Source organism: Pavona decussata, unplaced genomic scaffold, assembly GCF_977016875.1.
Source record: "Pavona decussata unplaced genomic scaffold, jaPavDecu1.1 SCAFFOLD_157, whole genome shotgun sequence".
NCBI lineage: Eukaryota > Metazoa > Cnidaria > Anthozoa > Scleractinia > Agariciidae > Pavona > Pavona decussata.
The window spans coordinates 357,947-370,611 of NW_028145569.1; the positions used below are offsets into that span (position 1 = coordinate 357,947).

A 12,665-nucleotide genomic window follows, 5' to 3' on the forward strand; every position below is an offset into this window, starting at 1 on the left:
TAGCGTATAGAAAAAATATATTTTTCCTCCCTTTTTCTAGCTATCGCGGGAAAAATTCCCTAGTAATAAGACATTATGAGTGCCGTCGAAGCCTTTGGCCTTTATTTGCCTTTCAATTCAACCCTTTGCTTTTGTTAAAAACAGCATTAAATTTATAACCAAACTTTTGGAGTTTCTGCTCTTATGTTTTTCATTGTCGGACAGCGCTGAGACAAAAGGCAGACTGAGAGAAAGTCAAGCTTGTTAACATGTGTGCAGAAAATCTCAGAATAGGACGGATTACTTTAATCAGACAAAACCTAAAGCTTCCTGATTAGATGAGGCGATTTTTTTTTTTTTTTTTTTTTTTTGCGGACTGACATCATGCAGCCAGATTTAGTTAACAGTTTTCCAGCCACAAGCTGCCTCTGTAAAAGTGGGGCGTGGGAAGACGAGCCGAGGACGGAGGAATTTCAAATCCAATATCCGCAAAAAACGTAAGCAGAAAGTTCTGCCCAGATGAATCACGACTGTTAAACAAACAAACCTTGTAAGATACAAAGGAACTGTAAGCGCTTTGTCTGTCCGCACCGACCACATTTCGCAATTCTTTAAATATTATGTATTTCAGACCCACATTTCCTCACCCCCTTTCAGTTCGAACGGACAGAAAGCTATAAGCACTTTGAACTTCAGATCAGCAGAAAAAAGCATAATCTATCTCGTCTTATATCTCGCGACAAAACGGGCAAAACATATTGACCAGCTGTTCAAACCTTATGGATAAGGGGGTTCGTTTCTGAAGAAACTGTCGTGCTGCGTCGGTGGGGAGCAGAAACGAACGTTTGGTTTAACAACAGATTTGTCAGCCAGCTATTTAACTCCACAGGCGAGAAACCGCCCTCTCTTCGTTTAAGCTTCTACGGTTCAAGGGTCGTAAAGTTGGCATATTATCAGTTTTGAAGAATGCCCAAGAGGCTTTACATCTGTAATATATTTTTTTGTTACTTACATGAGTTCCTAAACAGATTGTGGTTTCCTCTAGGCATGGCAACCGGGGCCGTTTACTAGTGGATAATCATTTCCTCCATGTTTTAATATATTACAAAAACAAAACACGATAAGGCAACCTGTACATCCAAAACAATGTTCAGAGACACCATGCGGTTGTGTCAAGGTTAAACCGCACATGTCACAACGACCGAGGCTAAGGGGGATGGGGGACGGGTGTTGGGGGAAAGCATTTGGACGCGACTTCCACTGGTCCTTCTTTCATTCTCCCTACGACTCTTACGCTTGTCACACAGGCTTGTTGAAATCTGTGGCATACTCTGAGGTACTCTCCTTTTTCATATAAAGAACTTCTTTTTGAAAGGCTAAACGTTAAAGATTAGCGAACAAAACCGCCAGCTACGCAGGCTAGTTAAAGATTTCAGGTTAGAACATTCTTTTTAAAAAAAACACACACAAAAAAGCAAAAAACATTTCAGTGTTTTGCAACTGAGAGCCAAGATATTTTGCTGTAAATGACCTCGAAACAACTTCGTTGCCCATATCACACTTGATGAAATTATCAGCTTTGTCTCAACTATTCGGTACATATCACCGTTCATGTCTTATATTGTACACGTATGTTCTTCCTTTTCTTGGTATTGCAAATTGTAACGGGTTTTTTGTAAAGTTAGTCGTTTTATTTCCTGTCAGGTCATGCGTGACCAAATGTTTGAGAAAGATGTGTGTAATATCAACTGTACAGGCGACCTTTAACGATGGCATACGCAATTATTATTCTCAAGCTGCTTTTAAAGAAGAACTAGTGAATGATGCTCAGTGTACAAGGCGGTTCTAACTTTTGAGTCTGTGGATGAAATCCTAAAGTGTGACCATTCAAATGAAAGCTACTGAGCAGTACTTTCCTGTGGTGCTGTTTATTATCCTGTACAAGGTGGTTCTTACTTTTGAGTCTGTGGATGAAATCTTAAAGTGTGACCATTCAAATGAAAGCTACTGAGCAGTACTTTCCTGTGGTGCTGTTTATTATGCTGTACAAGGTGGTTCTAACTTTTGAGTCTGTAGATGAAATCCTAAAGTGTGACCATTCAAATGAAAGCTACTGGGCAATACTTTCCTTTGGTGCTGTTTATTAAGCTGTACAAAGTGGTTCTAACTTTTGAGTCTGTGGATGAAATCCTAAAGTGTGACCATTCAAATGAAAGCTACTGAGCAGTACTTTCTTGTGGTGCTGCTCTACCATAATTTTGATAGCCTGTGTACAGCCACCCGCGTTTTGTGGTCTAAGGATGAAATCCTAATGTGGCGGCATTAAACCAAATCTACCCAGTAATCTCCAATGGTGCTGTTTGTATCCCAGTATGTTACAAAAGAAAAATCAGTATTTGTTCTTAGCCGCTCTAGGAAATTTAAGATCAACGTTGCTTGTGATTCCCTCAAGAAATCTGTGAGGTAATGTCATCGCCATCTCCTAATTAGCCTTTTAGCCTACCCCCCAACCAACCCACCCCTCCTCCCCAGTTCTTGACATTAATTAAATCGCATTACACGCATAAGTGTATGTTTGTTCTCCCGATAAGAAACAAATGAGGTCACGGTAAGCTAATCACTGGCCTTTTCCCAAGGTTACCAAACAATCGTGGCTTCGTGCCAGATCGTGTCCGAATGCGCAAATGCACAAACGACAGAGCTGTTGAGAGCTCCACAGATAACAAATCGTTTCCGGGAAATTTAATTAGATAGTGGGGTCAGCTGTTGTGTCAAAACTGAAATAGTGAATTTGATGATTTGGTTTGTTTGCAAAGCAAACTATTTCGTTCCTAAAGCAAAATCCGGATGGGGGACGGGAAGGGGGGAGGGGGGGGGGGGGAGAGGGAGGGAGTGCTCATCCAACTTGGTGTGTGAGCTGGGCGTGAGCTGCTCTCCGCTTGAACTCGGCTTTACTCATTTTCAAGCTAAAATATTTGTTTCTTTGTTTGTGTTTTCCCTCCTGTTTTCACGCCAAAATATACAATTTTCGCTGCCCATTTTCAGATCTGACACCTACATTCATACCAATCTTCATAATGAAAAGACTAAAAAAAAATGTACACCCATCAGGAACACACATAATTGAAGAGCTTACAAGGGAGTGCTAACACTTCTTCCTCGGGTTGTCAAGTCTTCAGTCTTGAAACTGAGGAGTGGATGGAGTCTGACGTTTGCGTCTGTGGATAAAATGCTTCATGGAGCTACCAGCTATTAAGAGGAACTTTTTACTTAGTACTATTTATTATGTCGACCGCATAAGGTAGCTGTGATCACCGGCTTAAAACGTGCCACCATTCTTAGTAGTATGGTGCAGCATATTATAATGCCGTTCTGGGTACGTTTAACTTTGGTCGCTGTCGCTTGAAAGCTATGTTGGGGAGCTGTAGTTTGCTTTATTTTTGAGTGACGGGGATTTAAAACTTGATACTGGAATGCATACACGCACTGACCCGCTGCGGATAACACGCACAAAACCAACATATTCTTTTACAATGCCTGATTTCTACAAACATCGACGATGAACGTAAGGTGGCGGCGCGCTCATAAGGATTAAAAAGAAATTAAGGAACACGATGTAAATTCTGATCATTAAGTTGCCACATGTTTTGGGCCGGACAATGAACGCTGCCAAATGCACCATTTGTATTTACCCGCCGCGGTACTAGAAAGCTAAGGGAATGTAAATACAGAAAACAGATTGCAGGAAAAAGGCAAGCGCTCAGCCGAATAGCTGAAAGGAATAAGCATTCAGTGAAACAGACTGTTGTGTTACGGTTTCGCAAGGAAGTTGGAAGTTGGAACTAAGATTATGAGAAGAAGTCGGCCAAGTACATATAACATAGCCTTGCATGTTGGTACGTCGATTTCTTCTGTGAATCTTTTAGACTATTTGGCGAAAATTCAAGTTTTTTCCGATCGACGCAAAATCCTTCACTTTTTTTTTTTTGGTCTGATGACACAGAAATAAGTCCAAAAAATGCAACTACGCATTAACTAGGCTACTGTCAGAGGAAAGAAACGATAGCCTTCTTTGTGCAACCGAGGAAGGAAAGAGTAACAAGGCTTTCCGATGCTCAGTTAATTGTTTTGGGGTAGGTTTCTTTCATTTGGACATGCTTGTCACCCCATCTTAGTTTCGGAGATTCAAACGTTTTCCAATGTTATTATAAGCCAAATCCAATGTTAATCTCTTTCTAAAGTTCAAGGTAATCAAAAGTTAATGCTGTCTGTTCTGGTAAGCTGACTGACTGTCGAAGTAAGATGGTTTTAACTTGTGTCTTTCAAGGTAAATGACATCTGGCAAACGTACATATTTGTGTTTAGTTCGCGAGAAACATCTCTTGGCTAAAGTTGCTTGGAGAAATACGCATTGCGTTTGACGGCGTTTTCTTGAACTTGAGCTTTTTACACAAAGAATTGCTCCAAAAAGGGTCGTTTCTGGTAAATTCCAAGATAACATCATAAAGAGCCGGATTCGGGGACTTCTCATCGCATGATATTTTGTTTTTATAAAGTGACGGTTCTTGGAGAAAGCAGAGTTTTGGTTTGGGCGCACGGAACTCAGTGAAATTTCTGCCATAACAGTAAGTCACCTCGGAGTGTTTAACCCTTTCATTCCCACAGAGAAATAATGAGGTTATGTAATGATACTCTAACGTTTGATTCAGTGAATGCAATTCCCAAAGTCGACCATCATGGAAAAGCTACTGAGAAACACTTTCAGTTGGTAATGTTCAGTATGCTGTTCAAGGTGGCAAGGGAGTCCCTAAGTTTGAGTCTGTGGATATGAATCCCAAATTCTAACCATTCAAATGAAAGCTACTGAGTAGTACGTTCCTGTGGTGCTAATTATGCTGGACACTAACTTTTGATTCTGTGGATAAAATCCTAAATTGCGCTCATTCAAATGAAAGCTACTGAGTAGTACTTTCCTGTGGTGCTGTTAATTATGCGGTTCAAGGTGGGGGTGGGGTGTGGGAGAGGTGATGAAATCCCAAAATGTCTCCAATCAAACTCTTGAACAACTCCTTCCTGAGTAGCCTGCCAAGGACGCCTCCTTTGGGCAGAGCTCATGTCATGTTTCTTTCTCGTTATATTTTACCTTTTCTTTTTCAATTTTACCTCCACCACCGTGAGGGAAAAAAAAGAGTAAACAAAGGTTGCGAGAAGCCATTTACTAAATGGCTCGTGGTTTAGCGTGCAAACGTTCAACCTCCTCAAAACAAAGCACTTCATATATGACTGATGATGAATTCCATCGCTGTTTTCTCCTTTGCCACTGTAATGTGTTTTCATTGTGAGTCATCTTTCACTTGACATATCAGATTACAAGGTGAGAGAAACCAAAAGGCGAGGAAAAACAAACAAAACCATAAGTAAACAAACGAAACGTCAATTAACAAAACCGCTGTCCACGGTTGCCGCATTCTGTTGATCCTCGGTTCGGTTTGGCTTCTATCATGTCGCTGTCGTGGTTAATAAGTTTTCTACGCAGTCCGATCAGCCTTGCAGAAATTTAAAACCATAAGAAATGCATTGTTCGGAGCTTCTTTCTTCCCAGATTCAAAAGAGACTGGAGAGCCCGCGAAAAAAACTTGGCGATTTTTCTTGCAAACACAAAAGAAGGAGTATGAAAAACTATTATTCCCCCCCCCCCCCCCCAACAACTCCCCACGACTTCGCCCTACCCCTATCATACGTGTGATCCTTCTCTTCTGTGTTCCTCGATCTTTAAAACCAAACAATGTGAACTATGATGTCATTCCATTTGGTTTCACATGAAGTTGTCCTCGTTAATGAAAGAGGATAGAGAAGAATAACCAAAAATAGTGGGCCTAGGCCAATTAAACCTCCTCACTTCTATAAACTTCAAGATTAATTTTTACTCAAACAGAACAGAACCTTGACAAGTACCGCTCAGTATCTTTCATTTCATTGGTCACTTTATAACACTTAATTCAGAGACTCAAAAGCTTGAACCAGACAACGATTGACTTTTTGGGTGAGGGCCTGCTTTTGTGGATTCGTGACCGCATGATTACACAGCTAATCCGTTAAGACGTCATAATGCATTGCTTGGAGAATTAACTGAGATGCCCCGATGCAGTCCTTTGCAAATAGAGCAAAACACATTATATTTTCACAAGCTTTTCACACCTAGTTTGCAGACTTTTTCTTTGCCAGTCAATTTTGGTTTCTGATATTCCCCACTGATAATTGTTTCCTAAGCTGCGCTCAGTTTTTAAAGTCGAAATACACACAGATCAGACAGGATTATTCAGGGAAAGGAAGATCATGTCGTACAAGATGGATTACACAAGAAACACGTGACAAGAGTCAAGAACACTCAAACAACAAATATTCTTTCTATAATATATACGTCAGCTTCAGCGGCATTTCATCGCCCGTGTCAATTGTCATCACCACCACACAGAAAGTACTTGAAAGTTTTACTTAATAAGCTGTCGTTTGAATTATCACACTTCTCAACCTAAAAGTTAGAGCCACTTCGTGCAGCATGAAAAATAATTCGGCAGAAATGTTTTGCTTAAATTGCGTTCGTTTAGCATGATAGCGATTGAAGAATATCCAATTCAGTCCAAGCCCCACCATGTACAGCTAACGAAAAAGTGTCACAACGTAGTCATGCTTAATACTCGCGTTTGTTGGAATGGTAGGATCTCATCCAGAAACTACTGAAAAAAAATAAAATAAAACCAACTAGTTTAACGTAATGTATCCAACACGAAGAAGAGTGTTTGATCCGATTTCCAAACAACGAGAAGTGGATTGGAAAAACAAGGCGCAGCAGAGTTTTTTTTTTAATGAACTACAAGGTGTTTAGAAATTGAATGAAACGCTGTTTCGAGTGTTTGATATAGCTTCTCGAATAATTTATAATTCTTGTAGAAATTCAAAGAAAAAGGTCGCTAAATTTTATAATACTTAAGATCACATTTCCAAACCCCCTTCACGGGAGTGATTTCCTTTGTTTTCGCTCCATGAATTACTAACGAGTTTGAGAAACACCAGAGAATTTACGTTCTGCCGAATAGCTTTCGCATTCGTTTAGGTGGAAACTTCTTTGTTCGAACTAGAACATATAGTTTGAGTTTCAATTGACTATGAAGGAGACGAACAATCCTATGACAAAACAACAGGGCCCAGTTGCTCGAAGCATGGTTAGCGCTAACCCGGGTTAAATACCATGACAACCTATAGGTTTTAATACCTCTTAGCCAATGGTTAGCACTAACCATGCTTCGAACAACTCAGCCCAGGTCTTAAGGTAGGTTGCCATAACAACACTATAAGCTAACTAACCTTAAACGTTTAACGCAAACAGGATATCCTATAGGGCAGTGCCCAACTTCAAACCAAAGAAGGAAGTGCGTTACTAAAGGGTGATAAATATTAAGCAATACCAATCAGTCTCTTAGGAAAGCTTATCTCCAATAAAATATATTTTTCGGATCACTTATTAGACGACTTATAAATGAACAATCTTAAGCTTTCTTCAAGGGGACTAGTTGAATGATTTTTGACACGATTTCCAAACAAAAACTAAACACTTAGATGAAAGTTACACAGGATATTGGAATGACAAAAGAAAGGAATTCGATATCACCCAGCTTGAGCAATTTTAAAAACATCACGTTTTCAAATGTACCTAGAAGATTCCTTTGAAATTTTATATATTAAATCTTGTTGTCACTTATAACTCCTCTAAACATTTCTCCTCTGACGACAACATATTTATTCAAAAGGTGAAGTTTATAAACGAAATTGACACCCACTAAGGTTACCCGAGAGTGATTAAAATCTAATTTCCTCTTACAATATCAATAACCTAAGGAGGCTACAATTGATCACTGCCCTGAAGAGATGGTTGTAAGAGATGGATGTAAGAGATGGTTCTAGTGTTTGCTTGACCATGTGCGTCTGTGGTTGAATTCCTAAATTATCACCATAACTAAATTTTAATTAAAATTTAAAATTTTATTAAGCAGTGCTTTCTTGTGTGCTTTTAATCATTTTTCGCAATTCAAGTAAGCACTCACTTTTGAGTCTGTGGAAAAAATTCTAGATTTTGAACTTTACTAGAAGATTGTGCTGCCTCCTTGCAATAGGTCAATAAGTTTGCAGGCTTCTTTTGATGAACTTTGGCACGATTGCAGTTGCGAAATTCTAGATACATGACGTGTGTTCCCTTATATGGTCTTTATAGTCCTTAGTTCACCCACATACCACTTAACTTTACGTGATTCATGCCACGAATATTTAAGATCTTTTTTCATAGAGAGAGCTTTGGGAATAATACTTCAGCTTCATTATACTTTATTACCTTTTTTCCTGGAGTTAACAAAGAAAATTACAATACCTCGACAAAATGGGTGAAAGGCCTTTGCTTAAACTGGGAATGAACGTGACTTTTTTTTCAACAAAGAAATATAATTAATGTACACTTCCGTTTAGAGGCTTGCCGATTGCAGGTCACGAGACCCTGTCTCGACCATTTTAGCAAGATATTTTTGCATTTCGTGAAAGATGCTGTCAGTTTGCGGTTAATTTAACTGCAGGCAAATACAACAACAATTTTTTTGCCAACCGATGTTAGCATACGCTGGACAAACGTGCAAGAAGCCACAAGCAAAATATTTGTAAAAATAACTGATCAATTGTTCGTTTTTGCGAGAAAAAAAGTGGGAGTCAAACACACGATAAAAATAGAAATAAGCTCCACCACACGCCATAAAGATAACAATAATTGGATTATCTTTCTCCAAAATCTTTTTATTTCTTTCTCATCCGACAGTGGTTAGAAAATCTCATCAATTCGGTCGCGTCGTCAACTATTTTGAGAAAAGTGTTTCGTCATCACTTTCTCGGAAGCTTACTCAAATAACATTCCAAGTCCGTCGGAAGGCCATTTCAAAACGCCCATGTGCTCGCACAGTAACACAAAATCAGTGAGGTAACAGATCCATTCTTCGTGAAGGGCCGTTTGTAGGAGAAACTATTGAGACGATTTCTAAGTCTGAACTAAGGTTGGTAGAACTGTTAATAGTTTGGTATATTAACTAGACTTGGAGCAATGTCGAGGACAGAAATAGTTAATTGCTCAACAGCTCCTAGTTGCTAAGTCCTCTTTTTCACCGCCATCTTCCTTCCTTGAATGCTTGAGATGAGAATTCAAAAGATCTTCAAATATAATGTCATGTACGGACAAGATGGTTTTACTGTTGAGATGGACGATATGGAATCTTAAAAGAATGACCGTTCAAATGCCACGCTGGGAAGTATTTCCCTGTGGTATTTCTAAGCACCACAAATATTTTCATATGGTGTTAGCTTATCCGGCTAATTTCGCTTTCTTTGGTCTTCCTTACTTCTTCTACCGGTCATTGCATCGTAAAGATTTCCAGTAAAACTCTATGATCAAGGAATTGTTAAAAAGAAACCCTTTGTCGAAAGTATTTATCAATTCATTTCAAGGAGCGGGGTAGAGTGCTCAAGTGAGTTGAATCCATGAACAACGAGCGGAAGGGTTTTTCCTTTGCGCGTTTTGCAGTTCGTTTCAAGTACTATCGCTCCCGGAGGTTAACAAAATGAACACGAGCTTTCTATCTTCATTCTTCCTCCTCCATAGAACGTTCGTTTGTGTATTTACTTAATTAGCGCACATACACGAATTTAATGATCAGTTTAATCCCTGCCTTCGGCGCCGCGCGTCTCTCTCTCCTTTAAGTTTTGCTTTCAGCGTTTTGCATCTCACTCAGTTAAAAAAGATGGAGAATAAACACCTTTTTTTTTTCAATCCAAAGTAAGTTAACTCTTTTACAACATAAATTTGGAAGGGTTTACGACCCTGCTATTTTTTATGCTGCCTTGTTAAGAATATTTGACGACTAAAAATTTACATTAAGATAACAGTGTCATTGGCTTTAAATGCTACACATGCTGGCACGGTGGTACATACAAAGTGCAATTAAGTCTAATTTAAAGATCATAGTGGCTGGTGACATTGCCATGCTCATTCAGTTGATAGTTATTATTCTTTCAATCTCAACAGATATAAAGATGCTTTGTTTCATCGTGGGTGTTGTCATGGAATTCTTATTGGTCGCTGAAGTTGTTGCGTCATCAACAGAAAAATGTAACGCAATAGAGTCGAACACTTGCGTACAGCAGTGCAATGACATTTCATGCAAATGTGGCGTTACATACGGGGACTTAAGCTATACCACGTGTAACCAGGCCTGCGAAGGACCGAAATGCAAGGTTATCAGATGCTCATCCGGGAATTGTTTTCAAAGATGTCATAACTGTCAAATGGAGTGCACAAGTGACGTCGATCATTGTAGACAGCAGTGTCTTTCTGGAGCATGCTCATTCAAGTGTAATGCCAGACGCTGTGAACGTGTGCAGGAGGAGTGTGTCTCGTGTCAAATGATATATCCGCGTTTTTACCTGGTCATATTAGCTTGTCTTTTTGCAGCGATGAGCGTTTTGTCTTTTACGTTACTGGTGATTTCATGCAGCGAACTGGAGCCTTGGAGTTCGAAATCATCAGCTAATTATAAATACGTGAAGCTTCGAAATAGCATCAGCGTTGAGAGTGTTTATTCAATAGACGCAATAGCTGCGTGACACCTACGTTTTAACAAGCATGGTGAACAGCTATGTAGATAATAAACAGTTCCGTGACAATGAACAGCAGCGTGACGAAGATCAGTTTTCAATTTTGTGAGTAGATGGCAACTTGACAGAGAAGATCTTTGTTCCAGCGAAATGTCGTTACAATAAACAACTGTACCACTGAAAACATTTTCCTGATGTTAGCTTCTCTGTGACGGTAAAATAAACCGTTGTGTGACAGAGGTTATGTGACAGTTAACCGCCACGCGCGTGACAACTTTCAGCGGCGTGACGAGGTTTAAAGAAAAGTTTTGTTACAGGAAATAGCCTTGTAACAGTTGACTCCGTTGTAATTATAAGGAAAGAAAAATGGGAAATGTAACAGCTTCGTTGTACTTCAGCTTTTCTAAAGTACTGTTTATAAAAGCCAGCAAACAGCGGACACGCTCGTGACCCGACGAAAAGCCTGAGTTTCGTGACACTTATTAGTTCCTGGCCTCCCACGCAGAGAGCGTGGCTGAGCCATGTGACATTCAACGCCTCAGTTGCAAGCATGAGTAGTCATTCATGAAGGCACACTTATGTCACACAAGCTGTCTTGTCACTGTTTTGATTAATTCGTCGAGAAGCGTTACACAAATTAATACCCCTACAAACTGTTGAAGGTCGTCTTGTACAATTTTCCTCATTTGTTTACGATCCGAAGATGATTTAAAACCGAAAGTACAGAAGAAACAAAGTGTGACAATTTATAGTGACAACTATTAAAAACTGAGTTGAGAGTTATTGAGCGGTTTTATGCAGCAAAGGATTAATTTGGACATCCATACGTACATCTACTTATTTAATAAATTAAACATATAAAACATCTGATATTTTTAATCTTGAAACGAGAGTACGAAAGTGCAACGCGAGAAAACGAACGCCGAGTGCACACCGCGTTGTCAGTTAGGGAAGGATTTCCGAAAAGCCCGTTACATTTAATATTTAAAATATACATGCACCACTGTCGTAGTAAACAGCCCTGTTTCAAGGACAGAGTTTGAGTCGCAAAATTTATACATAATTTATGTATGGGGCTGTGCGGAAATCTTTCCATATTACCTAACCGTCAGCCCCTACCTTGACTGTAAACTGTCCTTTCCCTACCTTCTCTCTGCCTGCATTCATTCGCGCTGAAAAGCCGTTGTCCGCCATTTTGTTTATACAACATGTATATGGCCGTTAACCCCTGGTAACTAGCCATCTTCCGAGACCCAATGCGCCAGGTAGCCGGAAAGGAGCGAAGATTTCACGAGTGAAATCGGGATTGGCAATCTATTCAAGGCGGAATCTTCGCCTAAGCAAAGTACACTAGATGGGCGGGACCGTGAAATCTTCGCCCGTCTCGTCTATCTGCCCCTGAGGATTTGGAGAACCGAACGGCACACCCCACCACCTTTCATTTGTTTGATCGTTCGTCGATCTAGCTATCGCTAGCTGCTAAAAGTAAGGCATTTACATGTGTGCGATTATTTTCTTGACCGAAGTGGGGGGAGGTAAGAATTTGGGCAATGGGCTTCAGGAGAATATTTGCTAACGGTAATTGCTTACGTTTGTCTCATTAGCATATATCAAAAGGATAAGCTTCGAACACCACCAACTAAAAGAGTGGTCACTCATGGTGACCGTTATGAATATGTTGAACACTTCCGGAGAAATTAGCTTTCAAAAATTGTGATATTACAAAGCGTGTATGGTTGGAAGTTTTCATTATATCTGCCAGACACATTCAGCTTCACATGTTTTATGCACGAGTTTTGAGGATGTAAAAACAAAAGAAAAAATGTGGTTCCCAGCTGTAGATCGGGTTTTTCCCAGCAGGACTCAGCATTACGTGTAACCGATATCTCCAATAGCATCACGTATAAGAACGGCTCTTAACGACTCAACCTTCATATATGGTCATATTTTGATCATTCTAAACACCTATATAAACAAGCTTTGCTATTAATTTTTTTGCATGC

The 12,665-nt window shown here is 39.8% G+C and overlaps 1 long non-coding RNA gene across 1 annotated transcript; it reads left to right on the forward strand.

The window, feature by feature from the left end:
• The first annotated feature begins 5,703 nt into the window (after nt 1–5,703).
• Nucleotides 5,704–11,439, forward strand: LOC146465052 (uncharacterized). The gene is made up of 2 exons (XR_014868362.1): nt 5,704–9,068; nt 10,094–11,439. It is a non-coding gene; the product is annotated as an uncharacterized LOC146465052 (long non-coding RNA).
• The last annotated feature ends 1,226 nt before the right edge of the window (nt 11,440–12,665 follow it).